This window comes from Antechinus flavipes, chromosome 1 (genome assembly GCF_016432865.1).
Source record: "Antechinus flavipes isolate AdamAnt ecotype Samford, QLD, Australia chromosome 1, AdamAnt_v2, whole genome shotgun sequence".
In the NCBI taxonomy this organism is placed as follows: domain Eukaryota; kingdom Metazoa; phylum Chordata; class Mammalia; order Dasyuromorphia; family Dasyuridae; genus Antechinus; species Antechinus flavipes.
The window spans coordinates 531,084,855-531,103,278 of record NC_067398.1 but is presented as its reverse complement, the minus strand read 5'-3'; the positions used below and the strand labels follow the sequence as shown (position 1 = coordinate 531,103,278).

General features: G+C 35.4%; 1 protein-coding gene across 6 annotated transcripts in view; it reads left to right on the top strand.

Moving 5' to 3' along the window:
• Positions 1 to 8,699: 8,699 nt before the first annotated feature.
• The window catches only part of MBP (myelin basic protein), a 205,306-nt gene continuing 195,581 nt past the window's right edge, over positions 8,700 to 18,424 (top strand). For 2 of the 6 annotated variants that reach the window (XM_051970547.1, XM_051970546.1), the window contains exon 1: positions 8,700 to 9,154. The gene's annotated coding sequence lies outside the window, so the exon portion shown is untranslated. The remainder of the gene's footprint in view (positions 9,155 to 18,424) is intronic. The other 4 variants (XR_007949367.1, XM_051970548.1, XM_051970550.1 and 1 more) reach the window with 4 other exon arrangements.

Below are 18,424 nucleotides of genomic sequence, written 5' to 3'. Positions count from 1 at the left end.
GCCTTAAAAAGATAAAATTTGATAACATGCACACATATGTATAGATATAAGTACAGTTTTGTTAATGTCAAAGTGCCAAATAATTGTTAGCTATTATTGTTGTTGGTATTAATAGTAGTATTGTCTTCTACGATTTCAATATGATCCTTGAATTCAAGCTCAAGAATCTTCTGTTTATACTTTTGGGATATGTTGAAACTCACTGAATCCAAATAACATTTTATCATTTAAAAAAGAGTTCACAAGACAAAGAACAGGTTTAATTTGTTTTTAGTAGAGTCATAGAACTTGATATCATTCATATATCTCAGCTAGTTAATAAGATATCATGGCTTAACTCCTTCAACTCTAATGACTAATTCAAATGTCATACTTAGTTCTATTCAGGAGTGATGATAATAAATTTAAGATTAGGCAGAACTATAAAGAAAAACCATTTCCCTAAAAAATGCTACATTTTATAGGAATTGTTCTTGACATTATGTTGATGACACAATCCATCAAAATGATAAAGCATAATTTTCCATGTGGATATCATATACTGTAGTGGGCTTAATATATATATATATATATATATATATATATATATAAGCTGAGCTCTGAGTTGCTCTTTACATCTCGTATACTTTTCTTTTTTTTCTTTTTTCTTTTTTTTTGTGCTGAGGCAATTGGGGTTAAATGACTTGCCCAGAGTCACACAGCTAGGAAGTATTATGCGTTTGAGGTCAAATTTAAACTCAGATCCTCCTGACATCAAATATGGTGCTCTATGCCCTGCGCCACCTAGCTGCCCCTCTTATACTTTGCAATACTTCTTTTCTCCTTGCTCAATGTATTGTTTTCCATTAGTGTCCAAATATTTGTCTTCCTGATATAAGCTGTGAATACTCTGTATAAAGTATATAAACCACATAATTGAACTAAATTTGAGGGGTCATTGATATTTTCATCTTAGAAAAATGATTCCTTCCATTAAGAAGAGTGAGATCAGGCTTATGTCTGAGAGGAAACTGGTAAAGTGCCTCACTAGTAATTAATGTCCTCCTGTGACATGTTTGAGTCAACAATTATTGATTTTATGCAGCTTTTGCTGCTTTGCAGTTTTGCAACAAAGGTAAGAGTTTTGCTGTAAATGTTCTCAATCATTACCTTAATGGATAAAAACTGTCCAACCTGTTTGATGTGCCTTATGTTTTTATCATGTTGGACTTCATTTGATATATAGACAAAGATTTCCCATATATGTGCTTTGTTTAATCACAGAAAAAGGAGAAGACAGAGTTAACAAGCATATCACATAATTTAAAAACCAGTTGAAAAAAGCCTGCTTCAAAAAAAGATCTTAAATCAAGAAAGCAAAAGACAAATCAAATATATGATATCTGAATCGACTTTTCTTATCAAGAAATTGAAAGATTAGGCAGTCTTCCAATCTATAAAAAAGTTGCAGAAAATGGTCTGGGAACAACAGAGGCATATTTTGTAACTATCTACTTCCAAAAGGGGAATTAGTTGTTCAACTAAAGTTACCTATTTTTTAAGTCGTGTGCTATACTTTCTATGTATTATAGCAGTAACTACCAAACAATTTGAGCCATAGAGGAATCTATGGCAATGAAACTCAGGAAGGTAGATTTAATGTGGATAGAATACTTATTTCTTCTACCAACCCTGCTCATGAAATTAGAAATGTCTTCCCTCCAACTCAAAATAGTATTACAGTGTATATAGTATTGGAACTATAATCAGGAAGATCTGAATTCAAATTCAACCTCAGATACTTACTAGCTATGTGATCATAAGTCACTTAATCTATCAGTTTCTTCATATAGAAAATGACATAATAGTATCTCCTTAGGAGGTTTTTATGATGATTAATGAGGTAACTAATTTATAAAAGTGCTCAGAACAGTGCCTGGCACATAACAGACACTATTTAAATGCTTATTTCTTTTCCAAATCCCATCTATCCTATTAAATTGATCTTATCCCACTCAACTTACTCAATGAATCCTTCCCTAACACCCTGGTTCACATTGATCTCTCACTTCTCCAAACCCCTAAAACATTAAAAGACTAGATCACATGTCAGAGTTTAATGAAATGCTGTCTTTTAATTTTCTCTAACTAGATGAATTTATCTGCCTTAATAAGTCCATACTCACAAGAAACTTATGATATTTAATTCTTTCTTCCCCTATAGTTCTTATCATGAAGTAAAGAGTTAATAAGTACTTGTTAAATTGAATTGTCAGTTAATAAATGTATTACCCTTGAAGAAAGCAAAGTTTATGTGCAGCAAGGTAGGAACAATGGTTAGACTAATAAGAAGGTAGGAGTTTAGGAGATTGTGTATATATATACATATACACATATGTATATATATAATAATTATACCATATGATTGAAATACTTTTTCTTTTTTCCTCATTTCTTATCCCATCTATCTTCTTAACTATTTTTTCCTCATTAAGCTATTATACTCATTAGTGCCAAAAAGCTAAAATATGATTTTTTTTAAACTAAATTCCAAAGCCCAGTGGTGAGGAACTCCCTTCTTATTCATGGAGATCAATGTCCCATATCTATGTGAGAGGTTGTGTGGAGTTAGTGAGAGGGAAGAAGAGAGACATCTGTTCTCTTTAATTCAGATGGTTTCCAGCTTCAAGATAGAAAATAGGCCATTATAACCCTTTTTCAAGTCACTTGAAGAAAAGAAAAGCTCTGGAAAAAATCTACATGTAAAACTTTGATCAAGTCCCAGCTTACTATATCTAGGCAATTTCCTTTGGGTAAAAACTGGGACTTTATCTCCTTGTTGAGCAGGAATATCTCATTGTCCATGTGAGATAGTCTCGCACATATTCTCATATGCTTAATTCTTCTGATTTCTGTTTTGTTGTCAATTTGTATAAATGGGTTTCTTTGCTATCTGTTATATTTTCATTGCAGAACTGGTATTTTGTGAGGAGTCAAGTCTTGGATACAAAGCTCAGGGCCCCCATGTCCTCACTAAAAACTAGTTTTCTTGAACCTGAAAACCAGACCCCATAAATTAACAATACTTATGGGAATAGATACATCTAATTCTAGCCTAACAACTTCTTTTCTCTGAGGAAAGCAAAGAGCCCAGTCCTGGATTTAACCTTCTGCTTTCTTTCCTGGCATAAATTAAAAGTCTTCACTGGAGAAAGATAAGTGAAGGAAATGCTAGGTATGTTTATTCTTGCCTCCTTGGAAGTCACACTTCTTAATTCTTGGTCTCATTGGAAACATCACTGAAACTTCTAAAAGAGCTATATTACATATGTAATTTTCTTAAATGCCACAGATCAGTTAATGTGTATTTATCAAGTCTGATTTTTTGACTCTCATGGGAGATTTTATGTTTATTCTTTGGTTTAATAGTATATAAATGCTTTGTTATATGAAAAGACTACATTGAATACATCTAAATGGATAAAATCTCATTTTAACAAACTGATAGTAAAATAATTAAAGCACTTTTGATTACTATGTTCAATTAAAATCAGGTACACAAATTATGTAATCTTATTAGTTCTCAAGGTCCAAGTAGTATAACTTTTTTTTTTTGGCAGTCTGTGTCCCAATTTTACTGTCATTGGCACTTTTGTTTCCTTTCATGTTAGATTTTCTGGTAGTTCATTCTCTTATTTTTATAGCTCTCTGCATTGCTATAAATATCTTTAGAATTTATGCTGAAATACAGGCAACTCTCAATTATCTGTGGGTAATTTATCTACTTTGTGAACTATCAACAGTAAGTTGTTGGCCAGGAAATGAAAACTAAATTTAACATTATTCTAAACAAAACTTGATTTGAAATGTAAATATGCTTGGAGAAGGATGGTGGGTAGGAATCACATGTTTTGAAATTATCCTCCCTAGACTCCTCTTCCCTAATGTTTGAATTATTCATGTCACTATTCAGATCCCTTAGACTGTATAACTGAAAGAAGGACCAATTTCTTTAAAATTTTAGAAAACGTGTAAATCCTGATTTGATATTAGAAATCTTCTCAAAAGAGCAGTTTCAATTATATTTAATATAAAGAAAAGGTCAATTGTTTCTTCGTCTCTGTGGCAATATATATTTGCCTGCTGGCTCTAGTACTTTACTTCTTTACTACTTTCTCAGTCTTCCCCAATCGAAAGTTAATCCTAAAATAATCCTTGCTTAGAAGAGTGCTATTTTTTAAAAAGCCTTTGCCCAACCTATAGACTTCTAACATACACATTTGAACATCATTTTTCATTTGTTCCCATAGTTCTGTTAAGATCACCGAACCCTGAGGAATGAAAGGACCTATCTATGTGATATTAGACAAGTCACTTAACTTCTGTAGGCCTCATTTTCCTCAATTATACAATCAGGATTTTGGATTCAATGGCCTCCAAAATCAAAGGATCATAGATCATAGATTTAGAAGTGTGAGGGGCATTAGAGGCCATCAAATCCAACTTCTTAATTTTATAGTTGAGAAAACAAAGTCTTATATAAATTGACTTCCCTGGTCACATAACTAAGTCTCTTCCAACTTTAAAATCTATGATCCTATAATTCTATGAAACTATAGAATATCTGTGTGTGTGTTTTAAATACTTATCTGCTAACACTTTTAACAAAGAATGGTATGATTTCATAAGTGTCAGGAGGAAATGACTATAAGCTGGTAGGCAAGGCACATGGTAAGATGACTGCTGGCACATGTGATTTCTATTTACAGTTACTGACAAATTAGTAGAAATAGTGTGGAGAGGAAGGACAATGCATTGCATTTATGTTTTGTACATCATTGTCCCCTGCCCAGTGTCAATCTGGCAAGTGCAGAATGGTAACGTTGCCAACTCCTTCCCTCACTAGCCTGAGTCACTCTCATAGATGTCATTTGGACAGCTCCAGTGATATAATTGGAGAAGAGCTCAAGCAGAAGAAATATGGGGGGAAACCAAAGGATCAAATTTTTGGAAAAGAAGCTTAGAATAAGGAAACCAAGACCAAAAAACCACTTCAGTATTCTTTACATTTTTGATTCTAGCTACTAATAGGTCCAGACAGCTGCCTAGCTCAGTGAATAGAGCCTTAGTCCTGGAAGATGAGGAAGATAAGGCTTCCTGAATTTAAATCCAGCCTCAAATACAAGCTATTTGACTCCAAGTAAATCACTTAACCCTGCTTGCCTCGATTTCCTTATCTGTATAATGAGTTGGAGAAGGAAACTGAAAACCACTCCAGTATCTTTGTCAAGGAAATTCCAAAAGTGATCCTGAAGAGTTGAACCTGAAATTGAAATTAGTACTTCAAGGGTCATTTAGATTAGGATCATGGAGTATGTAGGCTGTTTTCAGGTCTACTGACTGCTTTGTATTTGCTGGTTGCCTTCAGATTTCTCCACACTGATCTAAACCCAGTTCATAAGTAAAGGTAAAGTCCAATCATTAGGGGCAATCCTATAGAACAGAAATGTACACTTAGTCTTTGGCATCTTGAGCATTCCTTTTTTCTAGTGTTCTTGTTCTTATATGATGACTCCTACCACTAACTCAAATACCAAAGAGTCTAAAGCTTTCTTACACTTATCAAAATTTCTTCAAAGGAAAGAAAGAAACATTGTTCAGTAGAAAACACATTGGGAGGTCTGAATTTCAGTCCTGGCTTTGTCACTAAGGAGATTTTTACTGTGGACAAGTCACATAATTTATCTGGGCCTCAGTTTCCTGGGCTGTAAAATCAGGCAGTGGGACTATGTAAGATTTATGCTCTCTTGTGGATTAATTATTCACACTCAAATATAAATAGCTGCAAAAACTCAAAGCATGGTGAAAAGTATGCCAGATTTGGAGTAACAAAACCTGAATTTGTATCCCAACTCTGCTACTTTTGCCATGGACAAACCAATTAAATATCTCTAGACTTCATTTTCCTCATCTGTAAAAGAAGGTTGATCTAGATGTCCTTTAAAGTTCTTTTTTAGCTTCTATTCACTAATCATATGGTCTTATATATAAAATATTCCCCTTAAGAGTATTTTGTTTTAGAAGTTATCATAAAGGATAACTATTTAGACCAGACAGCAACAGAGGGTCCTGGGAGGCTTAAGACACAGAAAACCTTTCCCAGGTTCTTTAAATACTGACAAAGTTGCAACCACTACAGTGATTCCTGGAGTCCTACCCTTAACACTAATTATATGACCATAAGCAACTCCCATGGACCTGTTTCTTCATTTGTAAAACAAAGATCAAACTCCATAGTACTTGTCTCATGGGACAATTGTGAAGATAAATGAGAGAGTAGATGCAAAACTACCAAACTTTAAAGCATTAAATGTCAGTTATTATTGGAAGAAGGGAAAAAAAAGTCATTTCTGATTAGAAAACTTCATGAAGAAAAGGCATTTAAGCTGGCATAAAGAAAAGGTAGGATTCTAACCAAGTAAAAAAAATGGGAAAAGGAGGGCATTCCAGGTGCAATGACAAACTGAAGCAAAACTTTGGATGAAAGTAAACCTTCAGACTAGAGATCAAAGGGAAATCAGATGAGAATGGAATCTGGACTTCCCCATGTTAGGAAACTCCTGTCTAGGTCAATAGTTTCTCTTTATACTCTATGTTTTAGTCCATAGATAGCTCAGGACATAGAATTCTCACAAATCCTCTATTTTGCCTGCCTTTTGATGTCTAGTTCTGAACACTTTGGAGCCATATTGCTACTGTGTGAATCTTACATTGCATGTAATAGGAGTGATAATCAGAAGTACATATATATATATATATATGAATACACACACACACATTTTATATGTGGCCACCTTTATTCTCCAGGCCCAGAGTCTGTCATACTAGTGTCATTGGAAATCGGCACTTGATCTAGAGAACATATTTCCCTCTAGATTCAACCAATTTAATAAATTTTAAAAGACCTAAGCCACTATATTGGGCCCTCAGAATATAAAGATGAAAAGTGAAGTAATCCCTAACTCTCTAATGGAGGCATAGGCCCCTTCACAGTTAAGAGATAAAAATATTGGGTTGCTCAGAACATCAGTGTCCAAAGTTCATTCATTCATTTTACAACTTAAATCCAAACCTAATTAGATTAGAAAGCCAACATTAGTGATCAACACAATTTATCACCAGCTAATTAGCCACTGCCTTTACTCATATCAAGTCTATGGGGGAGTTTGGGGGAGGGTAGGAATACTGAATCATTATATCAAAAATATTATAATCACCTTGAAACCCAAGTTGATAAAATACACTCTTTTCTTACATGAAGGATGGTAAGTAGTCCAGTATGAAGAATAGCATATAGGACCAGGAGTAGAAATTAGATGATGCTAGAAACTTAGCACGAAGGTTGTGGAGATCCTCACTTAATGGATAAAGAGTTTACCAAAATATCCAGGGGGAGATTTTCATTAGGCAATTGGAAATGCTATTTTGAACCTTATAGGAGAGAACTCCAGGATTGTAAATATAGGGGTAATTTTTTTGTGGGGAGGAAGAGAATGCGAACAGGTAAGACTAGTAAAAGAAAATACAGAAAGTTAAGAAAAGGACAGAAGAGATAAAAAATAATATATAAGTCACTTAAGGAGATCTAGAAGACATAGTAAGAAATAATAAGAAATGCAGAAAAATGAGGAATGTGTATTGTTCTATGAAGAAGCTACAGAGGGAAAGTATTAAGGAGCAAGAAATAATCAGTGATGTTGGATCTACAGAAAAATCGAAAAGTAATAAGGCCTGAGAAAAACTTTGGATTAGGCAATAAGGTGACCTTTCTGAGAGCAGTTAGCAAAACAGAGTGATATAACTATCAGTTTTTAAAGGGCTAAGGAGTGGTGTGCGGGCAAATGGAATAGACAATCGTTTAACGAAGTCTGCCTAGTGATAGGGAAAAAGAGTTGGAAGAATCCATGAAAGCTGTTGGTTTGTTTTTGGAAATGCCTGGGCATGTTATAAAGTCATGGGGTGAGGGAGAGCAGGAGGGAAGAATGGGAATTACTTTAGAAAGGGAAATGTTTAAGGATAGAGAGGAGATGAATATGTGCCTTGGTCTGTCAAAAGTAGCAGATACTTTCAAGAGCTTATTACGCAAACTATACCCGGTAATTTTATCTCAATATGACAGACTACAAAAGGTGAAGTGGTAGAATTCCCCATCTACCTGCACTGGGTGGACCAGATAGGAGAATGAAGATGAAAAGGCTTAATTAAGGCATAGGAAGGACAGAATTGCCAGAGATCTATTTACGAGGTGGGCCGTCCCTCAACTGAAATGGGTGGAGGGGGGAGAACTACAAATTCTTCTTTTTTCTGGGATCCACCATTGGATAAAGCAAGGTTCTAAGTCCTTCTTATTTACACAAAGTAACTCCTCATCTAGTTTTTATCCACTTCTGCTCGGAGCAGGAGAAATTGTAGCCAGCCACAGACTTCTTGGGGGAGAGGAGCACTGCTGAGGGAGAACTAAAGGGAAGGAAGCATTCTGGGTTGGAAAGGCAGAACAGTGTGTCTAGGTGGGGCAGTCTCGGGAGGGGAGTCAGCTACGAGTCAGCCTATGTGTTTACCTTGTTCACAGGAAGCCGTAGGGTAAAGAGGAGGGGAAGAAGGGTGTGTAAATGTCCCTCCTAGAGCTGCCTGTCAGTCACCAGATCAGCTCTAGAGAGCAGACTTAAGTCTTGGAGTCTCAGTACTCCCCGCCAAGGCTAGAGCGGAGCTGGGGCTGACACCGCGGAAGGTAGCTGGGCACCCAGGAGAAGAAGGTGGCAAGCCCCCACACCACGGCTACACCTTTCCCCCTCCCTGGACTATAAACCAGGGAAGAGCACACCCCACCCTTTACACCACACACACACACACACACACACACACACACACACACACACCCCAACACACCACTCTCCCTGGGTTTTTCCTAGCCCCTCCTCCTCTTGTCCCTGCTGGTGCGGTGCCTTCGCCTCCTCCTCTCCTCTTCACCCCACCTGGGGGCGGCCCTGCTCCAGGGGGAGAGGTCAGCGTGCCTCTCCCCCACTGCTCTCCCCTCCCCTCCCCCCGCGACCCTCTAGCCCGTGGATGCGGTAGCCCTTGGAACCAGCCTGAGCCATCGAGGCGAGCAGAAGACCCGGTGCGTGAACATCTAGGGTAGGGGCTGGGGGACCTCCAGGGCCCTTTGTTTCCTAGCTCATCTTTCCCTAGCCCTAGGCGAGGAGAGGGGGCGGGAAACTGGCTAGCGGGGCGAAATTCTAAGAAAGCTCTTGTCGACCTCCTTCTTCTTTTTCAAAGGCTTGAGGACGGTGGGAGGAAGGGACATAGCTTTTGCGATCTTCAGAGCGCGGATTTCTAATGAGAATGGGGTATCTGAGAGGGACCATTTACCAAACCGAGGGGAGGGTGAATGGTCCGAGCAGTGTCAGAGCGGAGGCCGATACCTGAGCAGCAGCAGCAGCGCAGGTGGCCGATTTGGAACGGCCACCACTAACAGCATCCCCCTCCCACTGGGATGCAGGGTCGAAGCAGGTGGCGACCCAGCTCCGAGGCGTTTCCTGGGTTATCTCTGCCCCACACAAAGACTCCTTTTCTCAAGATAAAAGGTGTTTTCTGGGAGGCAGGCCGAGTTTCATTCGCGTAGTTGCAGCAGCAGCTGCTCTAGCTGAAGGAAGGGTCGCCGGTCTCTCGTGGATGCTGGGGCGTCAGGCGGGCGGGTGGGTGGGCTGCTTACTGTCGGGGTGGATTATCCAAGTGTCTCTTTGGGGGAGGACCAGTGCCCTCGGGATTGACCCTGCCTTCGGAAGCTTCTTGCGGGGGAGGAGTTTAGTTGAGCTTAGTGGTTGACAAAGGTTTAAGGGATCTTGTCTCAGGTTAATACAAAGGCTACTGCTATCCTAAGCCAGTGATATGTACCGAGTGGTCAAGAAACTATGTATCCAAATGTTTTGTTGTTTTGATTGCAAACCAGAGCTGCCCGTTCCTCCGAGCCCGGAGTTTCAGTTAAAGAGCTGCAGTCCCAGTTTCTTGTGTTGCTTCCGGTTTCACATTATGGCGTGTTCTCATTGCTCCGCTGATCAGTTAACAAACTTCTTGGCCCAGGACCTCAGTAATTGAACTCTTGAGTAAACCTTTTCTTCCCGCTGTTGGCCAGTGCCCCTGCTGCCCTGGTTGGTATCATCCACCTGTGCTACCCCCGCTGCCCTCAGCACCTGCTGTAGGACTACTTTCCCGGGGACTTGAGATGGAAACTTTTTACTCGTGATTCTCCCTTCTCTGCCCCCGCCCCGATTTCTTTTGGGCTTATTAAATCTAAATCCTGACATCTATGAGTTAAAGAATAGCTTCCAGAGGATGCGCCTATTTTGTTTTTCCATTCCTGTCTCTGACAATTCTTGGTTTCGCAAGGTCCCCAAGAAATCCATTTACTTGTGTTTCAAAGTCATTCTGTAGTCACAAAAGTAGTGTCCCTGGTGGCAGTACCTGATGCTTTGCAGGACTTAGTTTATAGAGCGTTTTGGAAAACTAGGTGATAAGGGGGAAATTAAAGTCTTTGCATGCTCCTAGAATTCATGATAATGGCAGGACAAATTCTCAATCTTCCCCTGTTTTACTGTTACATTGTGAGACTCAGCATGTTCAATATTTCCTTTAATTTTAATGTGTGTGTATTTTTTTTTTTTAAGTTGGCGTCTGTCCTAAAAGGATTGTGAACATTCATTTGCAGGGAATTTTATTGCTATCCAGTCGTTTCTGACTCTTCGGGACCCTATTTTGGGATTTTCTTGACAAAGACATTATTAGCATGGTTTGCCATTTCCTTGAAAGGTTAATTTTGCAGACGAGGAAACTGAGGCAAGCATGTAAGTGACACTGCTAGTGTAAGAGGTCGTAGTTGATTTCACTTCCTGACTCCAGGCCGGCCGCTCTCCACTGCGCCACCTAGCTGCGGGGAAATCCAGCGTCCAGAAAAATTGGTTTAAGAGTTGGAAGGCCTGAGTTTTACCACCACTATCACCCCCAACTCTCCTTCCTCCTCCCCTCTCCCCACCAAGGTTATTTGCACAACCTTGAACAAGTGCATTCATTTTCGTGGACACAGGCTTTCTCTTCAGTAAATAAAGGAGACTGGACTACGTGATCTGATGCAGACCTCTGAATGGCATGAAAAAAGTCCTCAGTTCTAATCCTAGTTCTATCAGGAGTATGTGAGATGGGAAAAATCACTTTACTTTTCTGAGAAAAAGTGCTCTTTTCTGTAAAATTAGGACATTGAACTAGATCATGTCCGAGGGACCTTCATTTTCTAATGATCTTAAATCTGATGGTTTTTTAGATCAAAACTTTTGATTTTGTGAAATGGATATTAATTGTCCCTAACAAAGTACAATATGTGAGTGGTTTAACTAAAAAAATAGAAGTATAAAATTAAAATAAAATAAATCACTTTTAAAATAATGAAAGATTTAATTAATCAGAGAATTACTGTTTTTCATTTAATAGTGACTGAAACATTTTTAGTTTTGACTATTGTTGAATGTCTACAATATATCCACTTTCTTCTTTCAGCAATAGGGAAACTGAAAATAATGAATTCTTTCTTTAATGACTTAGAATTGTACAGTGACTCGAAAACATAATTCTGAACTAGTTATTATACTGTTTTGTTGCTTTTTTTCAGAAAGAAAACTTAAGATAAGCTAATATATCAGGGATTTGACTTTTCAAAGATTCCCTTGGCATCTCTACATTTGTCACTTGGATAGGTAGTTACTTCTACACATAGTGGATGATTAATAAGTGTTTATTGAGTTGAATTGTTATGAATATTAATTTTCACATTATCACATGCAATTTTTTTCAGAATGATTAAACTATTAGTGTGGCATTATTTTGTATCTTTGTTATTCTAAAGTATGCCCCTTATAGCTACTAGAATCAATAAAGAAGAAAAAAAATTCAGTTATTATAGAATCATTTTTAATAAATGGCTATTAGAAGCTAAAATACCAGGAACTCTGCTTTTATTGGTCAAGTGACAGCGCACTTATGGAAGTAGGCCTGACTACCACAAAAGCTGTCTTTTAATGGAGCAATAAAACATATCTTGGAGACTCTAAATGCCATCACTGATGAGGAAACTAAATAATTCTACAAAAAGAATTTAAAATGAACCTCAAACAGGAAGTAGTGATTACTAAAGATCACTATCATAAATTTTAGTAGATTCCTGAATTCTATTACTTTTAAATATTTAAATATTTAAAAATGTTTGTGAGCACTAATTGTAAGGTCTTTAAGGTGCCAAGATAAATACTGAATGGTTATGCTAATGAAATAGTTTGTTAATAAACTGTTGAGATTCTTAAGAAAATGAATTACATAGCACATGAAATCAGGAAGAAATAAAGAAAATTAGCAGTTATTGTAAGGAGACAGATTATTAAAGGACTAAGTAAATCACTAAAGCCTGAGACAAGTCCAGAAAATTTGAGGTAAAGAGAGGAATTTGCTATCTTTTAATCTCATCTAATAATCATTAGATTAATACTGTATTATGGGGAGGAGGGAGAAAAGGAAGGTGCCAATATCTGAATTTAAAAAAAGAAAAATTATTGTGCCATAAAGAAATGAATAATGCTAGGGGCCATGGTGGGTGTAGGAGGGAAATACAAATCAGTGATGAATAGCTACTCTGGATTTTATTCAGTATGCTCAGTTTCATATGCTATCTCTGTGGACTACTTTGAGAAAACCAAAAACACGAATCTACCCAATTTCTAAGAGGAAATACCTTGTTTGGGGGCCACCATTTTCTTTTTGCTTTAGTTATAGCTTCCCTTTGAATCCCACCATAATAACAAATGTGAGTCCCTAGAGTATCATTATATTTCAAAAAGCAAACATACTTCTGACTAATTCACTCAATCTCTTGAGAGACCCGACAAATTATGCAAAAGTGGTGGGAGACCTCTATACTAGATATCATTATTAAACGTATACAATGAGCCCTTTCTTACTCCAAACATAAGGCAATCCATGAACAGAGTCTGAAAATAGACCCTTTGTTTGTTTCTTATTAGTTACCCATCCAGTAAGTCTGACATGGAAGGAAGGAATTATAATCTTTGATCCTTTTTTTACATCTCACTCTGAGTAGTAAAAGTTTAGTGTGTCTACCCAATGTAGTAGGGACAGAGAACCATATTCCTATGAATTAGTACTGATTAGGAGGGTGGGAGCAAATTAATTCAGCTCCACACAAATGGGAGAAAAAAACATTTTTTTAAAATAGAATTCACTTTGAAGATGGATATTATGGATATTTTTTGTCCTTGTATCCTTTAGTAATTGTAACCCTGTAGATCATTTGGGCTGCTGGTTATTAGATTAAGTTACCATTGCTTTTTGACATGCTTAATTTTTCAGAATGTTTTGTACATGAAAAATGGCCTGGTGTCTTTTTTTAAAACTTAGGCATATATTAATGAAAGAAAGACACAACAGAAATAAAGCTAGATATTTTTTTAAATGATTATTTCTATATAATTTTAAATTTGTTTCTGAAGAAATTATATGTTTTTAAATAATAGAAATATGATTTTTTTAAATGAAATTTATTGGTAGGAGATTAATAAAGACTTGTTTTGTTTTGGTTCTCTCTTTATGAGTTTAAGTATACTAAAAATCAGATTAAAAAAAAAACACCTTGAAATGATAGTTTCAAAAATAATTTTTAAGTACTGACAAATGAAGCAGCTACCTTTATTCCTTCAGAATATTATAAACTAACAGTTTTACATGTCAAAGGAATTTATAGAACTTAAAATATTGCTCTCACTTAAAATGTATAGACCTACATGTCTAAATATACTTAGATGTCATTATGTGAATGTATTCCTCACTGTTCAGATCCTTAAATTTAATTGTTTTTTAACCTGCTTGTATCACACCTTCAAAGTCCCAATTCTTGTATGTCCAGCATGAATTATAGTGATTTGCAAATAAGAGGTGTTGAATAAGTACTTAAATGATCTATTGGGGTCATAGTCATAAGATAAAATAGTCTATGGGGCAATTAGGTATACAGTAGATAGAGTGCTGAGCTTGGGCCTCAGGAATATCTGAGTTCAAATGTGGAATAAACATTACTAGGTATCAGACTTCTGCTTCAGTTTTCTCATCTATAAAATAAATATAATAATAGTACCTGCCTTCCACGATTATTGTGAGAATCTTGTGAGACGATAACAATAAAGTGTTTAGCAGAATTCCAGGAACATAGGAGGTATTATATAAGTATTAGCTATTATAATTGTTGTTATAGATCTCTTATAATGGTGTAAAATTAAGCTGAGCCTTTGAAATTTTCTACTTTGGCATAAAAAGAGTTTCCTGACTTAGAGGTAGTTCTGTTTGTGGGGAGGAGGAAAAAAAAGTGTTTAAGAAAGAAAGATGGAAAATTCAAAGGAAAATGAGGTTAGAAAACTATGGAAGCAATTCCATAAAAAGTTAATTAAAATTGAAACGGATCTAAATGATCAGTGCCTTTGACACTGTATGATTTCAGAGGAATGATATTTTCTAGAAATGTATATCTGAATAATGTAAATAGCTTGTGGCTGGGGAATTATCTGTAGTTATAGCTGATTGGTTCTTCTTATTGGAAGTGTGTTTCCAGTTATATTTCCTTGTGGTTAACGTGCATTTCTTCTTATATATGTCATCATCATTAGCAAGACTATAAAATTGAATTTTATTTCAATTAAATTATTTTCAATAGTAACTTGTTGGTTTACAAATTGAATTTGGTTTACATATCCAGATTCTTCCAGTATGAATTATACTTGAGATTCTTAAGAAGATTTTGACACTTCCTAACATATAATATCATCTGTTTGGCATTTAAATGGCTTCATTTCCACCTTTAGAGTCTTCTTATATGTTGTTTCTCCCTCTATTCTCCTTATTCTTAAGAACAAGCTACACTGTTCAGTGTGACATCCACAGCATGAAACTCTCATCTTCCATTTTGATACCTTCCCTTCTCCTTCCCCTATGCCTGAAATATACCTCTGCCTCATAAATTTCCCTGGACTCTTTCAAAAACAAGTTCAGATTCCTCTTTTTTTTCAAGAAGTTTTCCCCATTTCCCCCAACTGGTCTATCACCTTTCCCTTTCAAATTACCTGCATATATACTATATGTGGTTTTACATATCTTGGTTATTTGTTTCCTGATCTAGAACACAAGCTGTTCTTACAACTGTTGTTGCATTTCACTATATATAGGGTCACAAAAGAGTTGTACATAACTGAAAACATGACTAAACAAGTATAGCCATTAGATCATAAATAGGACATTTACTAACAGATTCATTTTTAGGAAGTGTTTTCTTTTTCAATGATCCACCACAATGTTTTAGAAGGAAAATTTCATAAGTCTCATGACTAAGGAGGAAGGGGCCCTTGAGGGGAAGGAATTTGAAGAGAAAGAGAAAGATATGATTGAATAAATTATCTGGAGAAGTTTAACAGCATAGACAGTATCCAGATGGCACAATGGTTTTTTAAAGAGAACCATGAATTTCAATCTTATCATGTCATATCTTGGTTATTTAAATAAATAAGTAAATATTGCATGTATGCATGGGTGACCTTTCCCATATGCTCACACTTACAGAAAAACTAAAGAAACAGTACTGTGAGATAACATTTTTCCAAGAACCTTTCCAGTCTGAATCTTTTCCTCTCCTAATGGAGATAGAAACCACTTCCAACAAATACAACAAGAACAAAAGGCTTTCAAAAACAAACGAATATAAAGGAGAATGAATGTTCCTAGTGCTTAAAAACCAAATAATAACATAATAATGGTGTTCCCATAATATGTCCAAATAAATCTACACTACAAAAGAAAGGTAAGCCACAAGAAAAATCAAAGAAGAAAACATAACTTCCAGTGATAGATTAAAATTTGTTTTGTCAAATCTATTTTCCACCTTTGTCTATAATTTTTTTAAAAATATGTACAAGTTGTTGTTGTTCAGTCATTTCAATCATATCTGCCTATTTGTGACCCCATTTGAGGTTTTCTTGGCAAAGATATTGGAATGGTTTGTTATTTCCTTCTCCAGCTCATTTGACAGATGAGGAAACGGGCAAATAGGGTTATGTGACTTGTCTAGGGTCTCTCAGCTGGTAAGTATCTGAGACCTGAGATATCTTTATTTTTACAAAAATAATGAAAGTTTTATTTCACATAAGTGTTAAAATTCCTTTACATTTTTTTCTGTGAAGGAAAATAATTTATAATCTAATAATATTTTTCAATTGTAAATCAGAAATTTTTTTGATTTTTTTTTTTTTTTTGTCATTCACCTTGGTGATTGATGTTTTTTTTTTTTAAACTGTTTTCTAACCTCAAAGAATATCTTTTTTCCCTGATTTTTATTTTACCTGAAAAAGTCATGTGTTATGATTCCAGTAATAGATATATCTTTTATAAGACTTAAAATAGTTTCTATAAAGATATTTCATGTTTACTTTTTCTCAGAGTAAAAAAAAATATATATATATATGTCCAAAGGTATGATAAGGCTTATCTTTCAGACTTCAATAACATCTGAGTTTAGCATACAATAGTATTTGAGAGGGAAAATACTTCACAAATTTCAAGGTAAATGTCCAAGGGAAATTTATTCTGCACAATATAATTTATCCTTACTTAACACTACTGGTCATCACAATATATCATTTATATTTAAATGAAATTTCTGGTTCTGTCGTTCTATTTCTTAATCTTCTTTTCCAACTTTATGTCACACTATTTCCTTAAAAATACTCTATGCTCGGATTACTCATAACTTCCTTTGACTTTTATATATCATGCTTCAGCCTGAAATAGCTTATCCCTGTTCTCTCTCTCTTATCCCTCATATCTATATAGATCTAATTCCTATCCATCCTTTAAAGCTCAAATCAAATGCTACTTTCTTTATAAAACTCTTTCCTGCTTTCTTCCTTTTCCCACTTATTCTCAAGCTAGAAGTAATTTCTCTCCTCTGAGCTTCCTTCCCACTTTATCTTTCTATATAGGACTTGCCACATTCTGTTTTATATTTATACTTTTGAATAATTGTCATCTTCCCTATCAAGCTGTAAAGTCCTTGCATCTTTTTATCCACTAATATACTGATGAATATAGCTTGTATGTAATATAGCAAAAGCTCAGTATTTATTTATTTATTGAATGAAAGAAAATACTATACAAAATTAATTATATTCGTATATTTACTGTAATTCCCTGTGTAAAACTTACGCTTCACAAATGAGAAGAGATATGGCTATCTAGAAATATATGTGCATCCTGCTGTTGAGCATCAGATTTACTCAGAATTGACTAGTAATTCAATAAAATTAACAAAGAAAATGCTTATGTCTTTTATAATTCAGTTTTTTGTGGTATGGAGTTTTAGGGATTTTTTTCTTAGATGTGCTGTTTCTTGTCAATAATGAACTTGAAGACAATACAGTAAGAAGATAGAATGTTGGCCTTATGCTCATTTGGACTTGGGGTTCACGCCCATAGACAAATCCTTTAATCTTTCAGAGTCCCAGGCATCTCTGTAAGATGAGATTATAAACAAGTTGCTGATTTTTGTCAGCGATTGTAATTATCTTGCCAGTAATCTTAGATCCCAGTATTTCTCCCCCTAAAAAATTAATTTAGAAGACTTTTGACTTGATTTTTATTTTAAGAACAGGGGGATTTCTAAAGTGTAAACATAAATTCACACTGTCTTTCTGTGGGTACAAATTATGTTTCTCAATAAGATGCAATATAAAAGACTTTAAATCAATGTATCATTTTATATCACTATGTTTTTAGAGGAAGATGATTATTCCTTTTTTATTTCATCTTTGTTTTCATATGGCAAGTCTTAATTTGAAGAGAATATTTAAATTAGCTTCCAAAAGATAATGCTATTCTTTCCAGGCTGACAGGTAAAAAAGTCTTATGTTGAAGAATAGCTAGAATATAAAAAAGAAATACTCATGTGATTCCAAGGACAGAACCGGCAGAACTGTTTTCTACAAATCTAGAAGTATCATTTTGGGAGCTATCTTATTTAAGAAGGAATCATTCAAATGATATTAGATGTAGAATAGAAAAATGATTCTCAAAGTGTGATTTGAGAACCTCTGGAAGTTCCCAAGAAAGAAGGGAAGAATAAACTTTTATATAGCATCTGTGCTAAGCACATTTTATGAATTATTATCTCACTTAATCTTCACAACAATTTTGTGAGGTATGTGCTATTATTATTCTTATTTTACCGTTGAGGAAACAAAGGCAAACAGAAATTAAATGACTCACCCAGAGACATATAACTAGTAAATGTATGAAT